The following is a 16,249-nucleotide window of genomic DNA, read 5'->3' as shown; positions in this document are numbered from 1 at the left end:
TATTGGGCGCAAAGCAGAAGGATAGGCTGCTGTGGATGCTCATGCAAGCCTGTTTTCTTCAAATGCTCAATACTATGTTCAAGTACCTAAAAAAAACCAAAACCTCACAGTGAATGAGGAGGGAATGGTTGATGTGCTGCAGTAGTACTGGGGGAATGGGCCAACAGGAACCTCCTGCAATCCCAAGAAGACAAATACATAATCCAGCATCTAGGAAAGAACAACCTCACTGTCTACTAGGTGGCACAAGCGGGATAGTATCTAGCAGGTCATGGGAAGTGAGTATTCCCCACTACTTGGCATTTACAAGGCTGTCTCTAAAACAGTGTCTGGTTTTGCTTCTCTCTCCCATCAAATGCAAAGGGGATGCCAACAAAGCAGTGAGTTGAGTGTGGTTAGCAGGCTGGTGGATATAGTGAGCTAGGAGTTAGTTTAGCTTGGAGAAGAGAAAGACACACTTTCCTCGGAGGCACAGTGAAAAAAATGTAAATCAGTGGCTGCAAATTAGGACAATGGTAATTCCTATTGGATATAATGGGGAAAGATTACTATGAGAGTTGAGTAGCAGAAGTTGCCCAGGGTGGCTGTTTTATCTTTATCTTTTGAAGACTTTCAAAACTTAAGGTAGGCAGTGCCTTGAGTGAGCTGAGGTTCTGAGGTTGAGTGATATGAGGTGCCTGAGTGATCTGAGGTTAGCCTTGCTCTGACTGGCTTGGCTAAGTAACCTAGAGAAAGTGTCTTCACTTTCAGACCTTGTTTTATTGTGATTTGAAGTATTGTGAGCTATGTTGGTTTAAATCATCATCTCAAAATATGCTTAAATCCTTCTAAATTCAAGTTACAAATGGATGTTTAAAGGACTTGATCTCTGAACTTTTAGAACATAATTGAGCTAATGAAGCTGTTTTATCTCCTTTAAAACTCTCTGAATGAGATTGTAGGGTGTCCTTGAATATTTGCCATTACAATGGCATTTGTAAAAATCTACTGCATAAGGATTTCTCTCTATGCATTTCAATCATCAATTAATTTTTTTTTTGTATTGACTAAAATGTCCACACTAAAAAGTAAATTAAATTTATTAATGCCATAATTTGTAGGGACTGTGCTGACAGCACGAAGTTGGAGGGAATCACTTGTCCCTTTTTTTAATGGTAAGCGTATTCTGTGGTTTTTGCAAGATCCCAATCTGGGACCATTTAGACTATTGCATCATGTCTGTTTTTAAAGATGAAGGGAACACTTTGTGCATGTTCCCAATGATGCTTTTAAGTTTCCATAAATGTATTTCAAAGCCAGATTCTTGCCATGTTTGCAGAAATACTAATTGTCATTCTGAATTAGATATATGCCAAATTGTAAGCTGTCTATTAAACCTGCTTCCTCCTCCTCCTCCTCCCCCCCCCCCCTTTTTTTTTTTTTTTATTGAGAGTGAAAGGAGTTTTCTTTTGGTTTAAACCCAAAGCTTTCAGAGACTTTCTTGTTTTTGTTACTTGTGAATTCGTAACCTGGAGCTATGACTATGCTGTCATTTTTGGCTAGCAGAGTCCTGAAAAAAATCTGCAGGAGGAGTTGGAGCTTTTGTAGTATCATGAGGTCCTGATATCCAAGGAGGCAAACTTTTATACAATTCAAATACAGTTGTTTGGTTGTCTGTTTGGTTGGGTTCTTTTGGGTTGTGACTTTGTAAAAAGAATTTTAACCAGGATAAGCCACAGACTCTTCAGCTTCAAATATTTTCAAGCTAATTGTCTATTAGAGGTTTTAAGGGAAAAACCTGTGAATAGGTGTTGACCCTGTGGTACTTTTATTGCTTATTTGGTGCTTTGTATTTGAACTAAATCTGAATGAGCTATGGTCTTTTTGTTTTTCAGAGCTTTTTGGCATGACTTTAGTTTAGCAGCTTTTGTAATTTGGTGGTTTGTGACTCGCCTTGACTGTTTTGCCAAATAGATGTTATAAAATTGACTTAAAGGAAGGAAGAGAGGAAGAGGTGTAAATCTATATATGGAGCAGTGTCTAAGTCATGACTTCAGAAAATGTAGTGTGCTTTTTTAAAAATATGTCCCCCTGTGCCCTCTAAGATTCCTGGTTTTCTCTGCATATTAAATTGGTAGCAGTGCTTCATCTTTGTGAAGACTTCTGCTACCTTTCCTGCAGGTCTTACCTCTCATTTACAGGCTGGTTTCTTGCAGTGAGCTCTAATCAGACTGAAGGAGATAATCAGAAAGTGATGTTTTGTGCTGCTTCCTAGCATAACTTCCCAGGTAAAAACCATTTTGTCTTCTTCTATCCTTACAAGGTAATACTAAATACCTGTGTGTGGTAGAGACATTACTGCAATTCTTCCTATTTCATGTTGCCTTTTGCAGGCAATTCCTGCTCCTAAAAGCAAGGGGTAAATCAAATCCACAATTCTAACATTTTGTAAGTTTGCAACTAAGTTTGAGACAAGTATTTCTGATAATGTTGGTGAAAGCTTGATCAGATGCTTCTTCTAGAGTTGGTTTAATATACCTGCAGTGGGGAATGTATCACTAAAATGTTTTGTTTCCCAGCTGGCTAGTAATGATGACTTACCTACAGGATACAGTTGTAAAATTATGAGGGTATGTTGTAAAATTAAGGGGAGATGATTCGCTTTAAGGAAGCGAAAATTGACATGTTTAATTTTTTAAGTGTGTTCTATTATACACAGTGGTAACCACTTGAATGCAGTCTAAACAATTATGGGAGCCTGAAGCAGGAAAATGAGGCATGCTTGTCTGACATCTCTAATGCTTCAGGGCGGACTGCTGGTCAGTATTTCTGCTACACTGTTTAATTTCCTTCACAAAGTATCTTACCAATAGTGCTGGAGCCAGCTTGAGAAGCTGGTTTTTGAGATGATTACTGTTAGAATGCAATAGTTTCTCAATACTTGAAAGAGTTTGGGAGAAAAAGTGTACATTCTTCACGGTTTTCAATTGTTCATTTTCCTAGTTATTTCAGCCAGTCTTACTGGGCTGTAAAATTAGACATAATACATTATTAAGAATTTGTGGTGAGTCATTTCTTGGAGAATGTACCATTGACTTGTCCAATCTAAAAATGACAGGTGGATCCAGGGCAGCTTTCAGATGGACCAGTTCTGTGCTGACAGAAGCAAGGCTCCTGCCTTTAGACAGTCTCATGGGTAGATTGCTATTTTTGGTTTTATTTTCCTTTTTTTTTGAAGGCAAGCTATTGATGTAGAGGGATTATTGTTCTAAGCAGAGAATTTTTGTGCTAGAAAGGGGTGATGCAAAATAAAGTAAGTTACAAAAACAGTAACGAAAAATAGCAGACACTGCAGGATAGAAAGGAAAATGAAGAAGAAGAAAGCAAAATTTACTCAGATTACCTTACCACTGACTTTGACAGTAGCTGAAGCTGGCTTGTGATTGTACTGGCTGAGAACTTGTGATTGGGATGTCAGTGGCATAGCAGCAAAAACGTATCTTTTGAGAGGAGCGTTCAGTGGCTGAAATTAATTTTAGTTTGGCCAAATTCTGCAGACCTGCCTGTCAGCTGCAGGTGTAAAATTCTAAATATGAGAAACTTTAACGAGGGATCTAACAGATCTTGGGGATCACATGAAATCTGTGAAAGTCACAGAACGTCTGTTGTGAAACATCCTGAAAGAGAATATGGGCAGGGACAGCTTCCACTGTACCAGGTTGCTCCAAGCCCCATCCAGCCTGGCCTTGAACACTGCCAGGAATGGGGCAGCTTCTCTGGGCAACCTGTGCCAGTGCCTTACCACCCTCACAGTAGAGAACTATGGCAGGAGTATTGTGTGCAGTTCTGGTGTCCTCAACATAAAAAGGACATGGAACTGTTGGAACAAGTCCAGAGAAGGGCCACGAGGATGATCAGGGGACTGGAGCACCTCCTGTATGAAGACAAGCTGAGGAAGGTGGAGCTGTTCAGCCTGGAGAAGAGAAGGCTGCGTGGAGACCTCATAGCAGCCTTGCAGTATCTGAAGGGGGCTTATAGGGATGCTGGAGAGGGACTCTTCATTAGAGACTGTAGTGACAGGACAAGGGGTAACGGGTTAAAACTTAAACAGGGGAAGTTTAGATTGGATATAAGAAGGAAATTCTTTCCTGTTAGGGTGGTGAGGCACTGGAATAGGTTGCCCAGGGATCACCATCCCTGGCAGTGTTCAAGGCCAGGTTGGACGAGGCCTTGGGTGATATGAATTAGCGTAAGGTGTCCCTGCCCATGGCAGGGGGGTCGGAACTAGATGATCTTAAGGTCCTTTCCAACCCTAATGATTCTGTGATTCTATGATCTCAGCCAACAAGTGGATAAAGCTGCTAAGATTGAAGTGGCTCAGATGGACTTAGATTGGCAACATAGGGGTGAATTATTTTTGGTCTGGTGGGCCCATGACACTTAAGGCCATCAGGGCAGAGATGCAACATATAGATGGGCTTGTGATAGAGGGGTGGACTTAACAATGGACACTATAGCCCAGGTTATTCACGACCGTGAAACAGGTGCTGCAATTAAGCAAGCTAAACGGTACAATGAAAAACTACACTGAGAGCAATGGGTGGTAGGACTTTTAAACATTGGGATACACATTTACCAAAGGCCACCTGGCTGATCAACACCAGAGGATCTGCCAACAGGGCTGGCCCAGCCCAGTCAGAACTTTTACATACTGTAGAAAGAGATAAAGATCCTGTGGTGTGCACAAAGAATTTGCTGGGGAAGACAGTCTGGGTTGCCGGCTGGGCTTAAACCATGACAGTTCTTTTCAACTAAATCTTCCCTCTGTCAGTTTAAAGCCATTCCCCCTTCTCCTGTCCCATACCCTCGTAAAAAGTATCTTTCCATCTCTCTTATAAGCCCCCTTTATATACTGAAAGGATGCAATAATTTCTCCATTATCATTAGAAAGTATAAAATATGGTGGGACCCCATACTTCAGAGCAAATAACAGAACTACTTTTTATTCAAATTTATTTCTTCCCCTCTTGCAATGGTAGTTTTTTCTTTTCCCTTTAAGCTTATAGTATTTAATCAAAATGGAAAGATGATGGTACCTGGGCTGCTGTTGCTGAAGTTTGGGCAAGTCCCAAATGAAATACTGAATGCTGTGAATTTTAAACAGTGATTGAAAGTGGTTTTGTTGCTGTTTTTTGGAGGTGAGGGTTCCTCATATGTGTTTATTTTGAATTTTCTTTTTTTTTTATTCTTGTTTCCTAAAAGCTATCTTTGTAACAGTTTAAAATATGTTTATTGTAAACACTGGAAAGTACTCATTAAGTTTCTAATACTGTAAGCTGTCACATATATCCAGCAGCTTATTATTGGTGAATTGTGATAGGAAAGATACACTGTATTCCAGAAGAATGATATATTTTCTTGATAACCAAGAAAAATTGGTTGATTGGAAAGAGTTGGTTTTTAAACTCCCTTCTAAAAAGATTGGGTTTTTAATCTGAGAGAGAAAGGAGGGCAGGGACTGCAAGGCTGAGCTGTCCCAGCACAGCGCTGCATGACTGCAAGCTCAGGCCAGGACAGGTGTCTGTCTGATCAGCTGTTATGCTAGGGAAGTGGAAAGGGGGCTTGCTGGGAATCTGGCCTGACTCTATAGGGTAGAGATGGATTGCCATTGCTCATCTAATGCTGCACCTAAAAAACCTGAGACATGGAATGTCTTGTTAAGTCTATGAAGGCTGTTGCTTCAAATGGAGCAAATCCTGTTGGGATCCAAACCAAGTGCCTACTGGTTGGCAGCAGGGTGTTTGTGGTGCTCCCTGAGTTTGGATGGACATAGCTTATCTGTTCTTATGTAGAATCAGCTTGGGTCCAACAGTGTGTGTATTGAAGGCATCTTTAGTGCTTGAAAGCAAGTTTTGTTTGCCCAGCACCTGAACCAATAAATTCTACAGATTTAGGTTCTCTGACTCTGAAATAATCCACTACTAGATGAAATAATACACTACAGGAATAATCAGTTTACAGCAGATTGGGAACTATTTGTATATGCTTAAAAGAAAATGTACATGGAATAGCATGGAAATCTCTCAGTTCCACTGGCAGTATGTTGTTATATTATGAACTAATGCAAGAACCCTGTTGGCTCAGGGCACTTTGGTTAAAAAAAGACCTTAAGTCAATATTTGGTATATGAGGTTGGCATTATCTTAAACTGCAGAGTCCCTCCTCTGCCACATCCCTTCCTTGTGACAGCAGCAGTTTGTTTGCCTAGCATATAGGGGATCAAAGCTTTACGAGCAGGAAGTAATGTGCCTGCCTTGGTACAGAGCTGTTTATCAGGGCTGGAGCTGGCAAAACTGGTATGGCTCATGTGGGAGTAGGGACAGGTAGAAATGGCTGTCCTATGTGTCACTGCTATTTATGATCCCAAGCAGGAAGCACCTGACCTCCTTCTGAGCTACTTGTGAGGGTGGAACATCTTACCTGTGATGCTTAGTGCTTTCAGTAGTCTTTGTAACGCAGCTGTTTTGCACTTCCTCCACGTGGAATGTGAATGTGATGATTCCACATGGCTCAGCTTGGTTAAGTGTCTGCTGTTCTGTATACTGTGACTTAAAACTATTGACTAAAGGCTGTGGTGAGCTGTGCTGTAAAATATCTGTAGACTGTATGGTGTCTGCTAGTTAAATATACTCTTTCCTTGTTTAATTTCTTAATATCTTGGAACTGCAGCCCTGCCATTGGATTTGACAGGAATCCAGTGACCTCATGTTGTCTATGCATTATGTTAGCATGTGGTTTCATGGTAGATTCCAGCTAGGTGCAAAGCAGCAAGTGCCAGGGGACGAGATCAGTGGATCCATAGGAAGAAACTGCTGGTGTTAGGGACCTAGCATTTGTGGTGCATGTTTTGGGTGGTTTTATATCATTGTAATTCTAGTCTCATCCCATGGACTTAACATCAGTTAAAGATCAGCGTGCATTGAGTGTTTCTGGGCTGCATATCTTTGATTTAGTTTCAGTGAAAGTAAATCCAGATTTCTTGATGTGAGACTGCTCCACACCATGAACTGAAGTACAATAGATGAGAATGGTTTTAAGTTTCATGAAGAAGCGTGCTCCTGGTCTGGACTGTAGCAATGATGTAGATGTTGATCTAAGTTGGGTTTAATGCAGTCCTGTATCTCTGACCCTGCAGTGAGCCATTCTAGGGAGGTAAACTTGCAGAAAGTTGGCACTAAATAGTTTTCTTAAACTGATTCAGCAGGAATATAAATAAGTACTAATTTAAATGCAGAGCAGGGGGAAGGGAGCATGGGAATTCACACAGAAGAGGGGGTGGGATCACAGCATTCTCGGGTTAAGTTGTCTTAGAAGTACAACTTTACAGGTTTCCCACTTTGAGTTGGTGATATAGCTGTATTGGGCACCAGGAGAGGGTAAGTAGGAAATACTGTATGTTTCCATCTGTTCAGGGTTCAGTCTGTAGGCTGCTGCTTATGCTGATGGCTACTGGGGCATGAAAGGAAGGAAAGAAACATCTTGAACAAGACTAGTGGTCACTGTGTTTTCCCTAATAGTGGTAGATGTGAGGTACTTCTCTATTCAGTGTGAGGAAGACCAAACCCACATCTGTACCTCAAAAGCATATTTTGATTTTTGGAGAACTGATTATTGTGGCCATTGTGAGTCGTTGTATAAACAAGAGAGTGAATCACAGGAGCAGATGCAGAGCAAAAGAACTTGGCTTCAGAGCAGTGGAGACTCTTGTCCAGGAGGGATTTGTCTTTGATTATCAAACCCTGGTGCTCACCTTGTGCACGTGTGTTAACCACGAGAGCTTTGCCAGGGCAAAACTCAGGTAGGTTTGGGAGCAGGGCCTAGAATTCTAAGGGCAATGGAAGTCCACCAGGTTTCCTTATTTGAGCATATGGGTTGTCACCAGTAACTCCAGCCAATGAGCTGGCTTCAGTTGGAGCTCAGCTCAGATGCCTCTAAACAAATGCCCATAGCATGGGGAACAAACAAGAGGAATTAGAGATGTGTGCACGTCTACGGGGGTATGATATAATAGGCATCACAGAAATATGGTGGGATGGCTCCTATGACTGGAGTGTTGGAATGGAAGGTTACAGGCTCTCTAGGAAAAACAGGCCTGGCAGGTGGGGAGGGGGAGTTGCCCTTTATGTTAGGGATAGGCTGGAGAGTATGCAACTCTGTCTGGGGACAGGTGAGCAGTCCAGAGAGTTTGTGGGTCAGGGTTAAAGGGAATATAGCTATGGGAGACATTACTGTGGGGATCTGTTACAGACCGCCTGATCAAGGAGAACCTGCAGATGAAGCACTCCATAGACAGATAGGAACAGCCTCACACTCACAGGCCCTTGTTCTCATGGGTGACTTCAGCCACCCTGACATCTGTTGGAATGACGGTACGGCCCGGCACAAGCAATCCAGGAGGTTCCTTGATTGTGTAGAAGACAACTTCCTTCTGCAAGTAATAGAGGAGCCGACAAGGAGAGGTGCCATGCTTGACCTCATGCTCACCAACAGGGAAGGGCTCGTTGGAAATGTGATGCTCCAGGGCAGCCTTGGATGCAGCGATCACGAGATGGTCGAATTTGAGATCCTCAGGACAGTGAGAAGAGCATGCAGCAAGCTCACTGCCCTGGACTTCAAAAGAGCAGACTTTGGCCTCTTCAGGAACCTGCTTAGGAAGGTTCCATGGGATACAACCCTAGAGGGCAGAGGGGCCCAAGACTGTTGGTTGATATTCAAGGATCACCTGCTGCAAGCTCAGGAGTGTTGCATCCCAACCAGAAGGAAGTGCAGCAGGAGGGCCAGGAGACCTCCTTGGATGGATAAGGAGCTCCTGAGGAAAATTCAAATGGAAAAAAGAGGCTTATAGTAAGTGGAAGCAAGGACAGGTGGCATGGGAAGAGTACAGGGATGTTGTCTGGGAAGCTAGGGACCAGGTTAGGAAAGCTAAGGCCGAGTTAGAATTAAACTTAGCTAGAGGTATTAAAGATAACAGGAAGGGATTCTACAAGTACATACCAAATAAAAAACAGACGGGAGAATGTAGGCCCCCTCAGGGAGCTCTCAGGAGAACTGGCTACACAGGATTTGGAGAAGGCTGAGGTTCTGAATGACTTCTTTGCCTCGGTCTTCACTGGCAAAGGCTCTGACTGCACCACCCAAGTCTTGGAAGGCAGATGCAAGGACTGTGAGAATGAAGACCTTGCACCCACTGTAGGAGAGGAACTGGTTCAAGACCATCTTAAAAATCTGAATGTGCACAAGTCCGTGGGTCCTGAAGGAGCTGGCAAATGAAGTTGAGGAGCTGCTGTCCATCATATTTGAGAAATCCTGGCAGTCAGGTGAAGTTCCCGATGACTGGAAAAAGGGAAATATAACCCCCATTTTCAAGAAAGGGAAAACGGATGACCCAGGGAATTACAGACCAGTCTCACCTCTGTGCCTGGCAAAATCTTGGAGCAGATTCTCCTGGATGGCATGCTAAGGTACATGAAAAACAAGGTGATTGGTGACAGCCAGCATGGCTTCACTGCTTGACCAATTTGGTGGCCTTGTATGATGGGGCTACAGAACTGATGGACAGGGGTAGAGCAGTTGATGTCATCTACCTGGACTTGTGTAAAGCGTTCGACACTGTCCCACACGACATCCTTGTCTCTAAATTGGAGAGACATCAATTTGATGGATGGACCACTCGGTGGATAAAGAACTGGCTGGATGGCCGCACGCAAAGAGCTGTGGTCAATGGCTCAAAGTCTGGCTGGAGACCAGTAATGAGTGGTGTCCCTCAGGGATCGGTGTTGGGACCGGTCTTGTTTAACATCGTTGTCGCTGACATGGACAGTGGGATTGAGTGCGCCCTCAGCAAGTTTGCCGATGACACCAAGCTGTGTGGTTCAGTTGATACCCTGGAGAGAAGGAATGCCATCCAGAGGGACCTCGACACACTTGTGAGGTGGGCTGATGCCAACCTCATGAAGTTTAACCATGCCAAGTGCAAGGTCCTACACCTGGGTCGGAGCAATCCCAGGCACAGCTACAGGTTGGGCAGAGAAGAGATTCAGAGCAGCCCTGTGGAGAAGGACTTGGGGGTGTTGGTTGATGAGAAAATGAACATGAGCAGGCAGTGTGTGCTTGCAGCCCAGAAAGCCAACTGTATCCTGGGCTGCATCAAAAGGAGCATGACCAGCAGGTCGAAGGAGGTGATCCTGCCCCTCTACTCTGCTCTTGTGAGACCTCACCTGGAGTATTGTGTGCAGTTCTGGTGTCCTCAACATAAAAAGGACATGGAACTGTTGGAACAAGTCCAGAGAAGGGCCACGAGGATGATCAGGGGACTGGAGCACCTCCCGTATGAAGACAGGCTGAGGAAGTTGGGGCTGTTCAGCCTGGAGAAGAGAAGGCTGCGTGGAGACCTCCTAGCAGCCTTCCAATATCTGAAGGGGGCTAATAGGGATGCTGGAGAGGGACTCTTCATTAGAGACTGTAGTGACAGGACAAGGGGTAACGGGTTAAAACTTAAACAGGGGAAGTTTAGATTGGATACAAGAAGGAAATTCTTTCCTGTTAGGGTGGTGAGGCACTGGAATAGGTTGCCCAGGGAGGTTGTGAATGCTCTATCCCTGGCAGTGTTCAGGACCAGGTTGGACGAGGCTTTGGGTGATATGAATTAGTGTGAGGTGTCCCTGCCCACGGCAGGGGGGTTGGAACTAGATGATCTTAAGGTCCTTTCCAACCCTAACTATTCTATGATTCTGTGATTCTATGACTCAGGTCAGGTAACAGAGGATTAATTATGTGGTGTTGAAGTGGGAAAAAACATTCTTATAACCACTACTTATGTTTAACACTTCTGGGGGTGTTTCCATTGTTCAGCATTTAAACACCTGAGCTACTTTTTCAGTGTTAAGGTCTGTCTTCAGTGGCCGAATTTATACTGTGGTATTGCTATTAAAGGGGCTGGAACACTTGGATCTCACAAATTGTAGGTATGTTTCTGGGGAAAAATAATTGGAAGGAGCTTTCTCCTTTAGACCAACATCTGATTTTGAGATAGCTGTGAAGAAAAGTATGATAGTTACAAGGACAAGATGTATCTTCTGTTGTCTTTTGTGTCCACTGTAAGCTTGCTATCTGCTATAAACCTAAACACCTTAGTAAAAATTAAATACCTTAGTAACTCTATGTATTCTTACATAATAACAAATGTTAAATTGGTTTTATAGGAGTCTAAACTGTTGTTTGTTTTTTTTTTTTTGTGATGGATAAGTGGAAATAACAGTGCTAATAAAGTGTGGTTTGGGCAGTTAGCAACTGTCTGCTAGGATAAATTGGGAAAGCAAAATCTCAGTTTCTAGTGTAACTGCAGTTCTGCTGGCAAGATGTTTTTGGAGGCCACACAACTTTCCAGAATTCATGTTCCAATAAATGATTTAGAATATGAACTGACCTAAAACATCTCTGAAGAGACCTTTATAGAGCATGCATACACCTCAAGCTCCTCTTGCTGCTTAGTGTTGGACTGTCCTTCCAGGTCTGCAGCAAGTTTCAGCAAGGCTTCTTGAGTAGTTTGAGAGTTATATGCAAGGATTTCAGTTATACCACCATTTTTTTATTTTATTTTTTTTTTTCATTTTATAAGCTTTTAAATGTGGATTTTCATGGGCTTTATTTTGTATCTGGTTTGTATCTTTTTTCTGGCAACCACAGAAAGGTCACTGGATTCTGATAGTATCGTAATATCCTAAACAAAGTACCGAGAATGTGAAATTGTGCTCTTTCCTGGATGAGCCTCTGACAATTGGTTATTCTTATTGAAGGCACAGGCATGCTAGAATTTCAGTGTGTTTCCACTTTTCCTTCATTTATTTATAGATTTCTTTTTGGAGGGCTCCAGAGAGCCTTAGTTACCTCTTAACAGCCACCTTCAGAAAGAGTCTGAGTAGCTGAAGACTTCCTTTGTTTAAAATCAGTGAAGGTGGGTGTTATGCAGCCATGCTTATCAGGAGGCTTGCCCTCTGCTTTGGCATGGGGATGTGGTTGGCAGAAAAGCTGGTTATGTCAGTTTTGGAGAAGCAGAGTCCACCTGTGCCAGCAGTGACTGAATGCCTTGTGCAGGCAGCGTTGCTGTGTTGGCTAACAGTGGGAGCTGTTCTGCCAAGGAGGCAGTTCTGTTCTGTTAGGATGCTTGTTGTCCTTGCCGTGGGGAACAGCGTAGTCTGTAGTTGTTGACAGGGCTGACTGGCTTTGATGTGTTTATTCCAGTTTATTGTTTCATTAGTCAAGTTGTCATCTTATTCAAAACCTTGAGCTGAACAGGCCGTTCCCATAAAGCCTGCTATAACCACATTTCTCTGAAAGATGTCCCATCAGTACTTTTTTACTTAACACTGTTGATTTAATATCAATCCCCTGCCCCTGAAAATGGGTCAAAACCTTCAAAAATTGCTGTCTGGGACGTTTTCTGGTTATGTTGGAAAGCTCTGGCTGGATGGCAGAAAGTTGCCACCTAAGGTATATCTTTGGCTCAAATCAGTAACATAATCACTAAGGCTGGAAGGCATCTTTGAGATGATCTTGTCCAACTCTCCTCTAGGAGCAGTCAGCTACAGCAGGTTGCTCAGGACCGTGTCCAGTTGGGTTTTGAGCATCTCTAAGACTATGCAGCCCCTCAGGACAGACTGTTCCATTGTTTGATCACACTCTCAGTGCGTGTGTGTATTTATGTATGTATGTGTATATATATATATATACTTAAGTGAAGTTTGTTGTGTTTAGCTAGTGCCTTCTGCTTCTCATGCTTTTCCTGTGCAGTGCTCAGTCTTCTCCACTCCTTTATCAATAAGATCAGTTTGATCCTTCTCCCAGCACTTTCAGCCTTCCCTTTCATAAAGATACTCTAGTCTGTTAGTCATCTTTGTGACTCTTTGTTGGGCTCACTTCAGTATGTTTGTCTGTCTTTTCCTGGGGAACCCAGAACAGGAACCAGTACTCCAGGTGGGTCTCACCAGAGCTGAGCAGAGGGGGAGGATTCCCTCCCTTGACCTGCTAGTGGTGGTTGTAATCCTAATGTAGCCCAAGATGCTGTTGGTTGCCTTTTCCTGCAAGGGTGCATTGCTGGCTCATGTCCATCAGGTGCTTCTCTGCCAAGCTGCTTTCCAGCCAAGCAATCCGCAGCCAGTACTGGTGCATGGGGTTGCCCCTCCCCAAGGGGCAGGACTTGGCGTTTCACGTTGAACTTTGTGAGGTTTCTGTTGGCCCATTTGCTCAGCTTTTTGAGGTCCTTCTGAATAGCTTCACACCCATCTGCTCTGTCAGCCACTCTATGAGTATTTTTTTAATCATCTGCAGACTTGCTGAGGGTGCATCCAGTCCCATCATCCAGGTCATGGATAAAGATATTGAACAAGTCAGCACTGACTCCTGGGGCACAGCTCTGGTGACTCTGGACTGGGTGTCACTGATCACAACCCTTTGAGACTGACATTTTGGACAGTTTTCAGTCCATTTCACTTTACACTTATCTGACCTGTACTTCATCAGTTTGTATGTGAGAATGTTACGGGAGACACCATCCCCTGATTTCTTACCATCCAGTGAAGTAGTAATTTCATTGTGGAAGTCTGTCAAGTTGGTCAGACAAGATTTTCTCTTCATATATCTTTGCTGGTTCTCACCATCACCTCCCTGGTGCTGTTGGGTGGCACTGGCCCAGCTGTCTCTGTCTCATTGAACAGAGCTTCCAGCACCTTGACTGCTACATGGTCACTAAATGACTGCTACCAGGGTGCTAAATGTAGTGGTCCTGTGTTTCTAAATATGCTCTGTCAGGTCTTCATCTGTTACAATCTATTTTCTACAATATCCTAATTGACCTGAGTCTGGTTTGGTTTGTGTGTGTTTGGTTGGTTTTGTTTCCTTCCCTCTTCCTTTGATTTGAAGCATGTGCCAGGTGCTGACTTATATTTATATTTGAATTCTTACTGAAACAAGATTGTCACTTGCTAGAGATCTAGGATAAAGACAAAAAAGACAGAGGAAGTGGTTTGGGATGGCCCATGCTGCCTGTGAAAAATTGGGATTATGTTGTCTTCCTCAGGTGAGTTTTGATCCTGTTGGCTGTGCAAGCAAAGCATGGTTAACCTCTGTGTTCATACTCAAGCTTGAGAAGATTATTTTCTATCCAGTACTTGGTCATTATAGACTTTTAAGCTACAGATAATGGATCTGAATTCAGTTTGAAATTGAGAAACCCATGTAAAAAGCAGAGGGGAGGTAAGATAGGTGTGTTTGGTAATTTGTGCTGCCGAGGTTTTCTGCTGCACCTTCAACCAGTTAAGACTTTCTGATTTTTGAATGTTTTGACCAGCTTATATTACTGCAGTCCAACTTACTGCTAAATGATTTTAGTGTCACATCTGTTCTTGAGTAAAACTTTTAAGCAAGAAGTTAAAGCATTCAGAGGTATAACTCAAGAGCATTCAGAACTACTTCAAGCATTCAGAAGTATAAACTGTGGACTGCCATGATTCCTAATTATTCTTATTATAAGGAGTGTGATTCCTTAGAAACACTTTCTGTCACCACTGGGCACTGTTTTCACTTGGGTAAATATTATATTTGAAGACCTTTCAGAGGCTTATTTAATCTGGACTGTTTTGGTACTAGAATGGTTCTTTGCCCATCACACTGCAGTCCAAATTACCTGGACAGTTAATTCCGTGCTACTTGCTAAAGCTTCTAAGTGTTCCTCTTGAGGACCACATAGTAGTGAGATGTGTAGTTTCTTGCTGTTTCTATTACCAATTTGTAAAAAAGTATGGGATGAAACAATGTTAACATTCCCCATGACCCCTCCAATTTACAGGTGAGACTACAAAGTTTAGATCTGTTTTGTATGTGTGTCCATGAGAGTGAGGGCGGTATTGAGTAGCACTGATAAGAGGAAATCCAGAACCTAAATTTCAAACATAAAAAGCTGATATTAATTTACTGCTACTTGTCTTTGGAATGCAAAGACACATGGATGATGACTGGGAGGCTCTTGAGATCCTCCTTTTGTTGTTGGCATGACCAAGTCAATGTTTTACAGTCAGCAAAGGTGACGTGACCAAAATAAATGTGTTGTGCATTTCAAGCACAAATATAGAAATGCTCCCCTGAGAAAATAAAGGAGCTTTCAAAATAATTAGTTCATGTTGACATAGTGTGGGTATGATTACCTACTGCTTCTGTGGAAAAAGAACCAGGTGTTTGGCAGTTTGAGTCATAGTCTGCAATGCTGTAAGCATTTACCATGACTGTCAGTGTGTTCTGAGCCATTTTCCATGTTTAAGTTTGTAAAACTGTCCTCTAGTGTGATACTGAAATATGCTTAAAACCAGAGTTTATCATAAGAGAAATATGTAACGTGGCAATTTCTTGCATTTTTATGCATCTGTAGGTTTCTAAAATGCTTGGGTTGAGTTGGTTAGAAGATGACGCTTTTATTTCCAGACTGTAAGTGATGAATGGCTGTTGTCTTTATGATCTGTGGCTGCCAGAATTTTCTATCTAGGTGATACTTCATGTCAGCAACTCCAAAGACAGTGCAGAAACAAGACAAAACTACTATGCTTGCTGCAGGCAATAATGGGGAAATCATGCTTTGAAGTAAGCTCAGGGAATACATTTGGCAAGAATAAATGTATGCACTACAAAAAGCAAATATATACAGTACAAAAAGCGTATTAGGGAGTTCCAGAGTGTGTATCATGAGCAGATATCTGGTGATGATTTCTATTCATGATGAAGAAAAATTTTCTTTAAGGAAAAAATCAAAACTAGGTCTTCATGTTTATATTCAACTGGCTCCTTTGTCAATGGATGTATTCAGAAAATAATTTGCCAAATAAATCATTCTGGCTTCTCTTGTATTCATGGCACCATGATGTAGTTCTGTTTTTTTTTTTGTTTGTTTTTTTTTTTCACTGAGGGTTTTCCGACTTCATCTGTCGGCAACAGGGGAATAAAGGATATATCACAACATGCATGCAGCAACACTTTTGATCAAAACTGTTCACAGACCAGAATTATACATGGATTTAATGGAGCTGTAAATTCAGTACCAGGAAATAATACTTTCTCCCATTTGATTCCTTAATTTGCGAATCAGTTGTTGGATATTATTATGCACTGATAGAATAAAGAATAACCTGGGAAAAAGTTTTTATTACCATTCAGGATTTTTGTCTTT

At 42.4% G+C, this 16,249-nt stretch overlaps 1 protein-coding gene across 2 annotated transcripts in view; it reads left to right on the top strand.

Annotated features, from left to right (window-relative positions):
- Positions 1-16,249, top strand: part of CD2AP (CD2 associated protein) — a 90,402-nt gene that overhangs the window by 9,749 nt on the left and 64,404 nt on the right. The window lies entirely within an intron of this gene.

This window comes from Pezoporus flaviventris, unplaced genomic scaffold (genome assembly GCF_033815535.1).
Source record: "Pezoporus flaviventris isolate CSIRO_AGI_PZ_B2104156 unplaced genomic scaffold, CSIRO_AGI_Pfla_v1 ptg000031l, whole genome shotgun sequence".
Lineage (NCBI taxonomy): Eukaryota > Metazoa > Chordata > Aves > Psittaciformes > Psittacidae > Pezoporus > Pezoporus flaviventris.
This window is presented reverse-complemented; position numbering and strand designations above follow the sequence as displayed.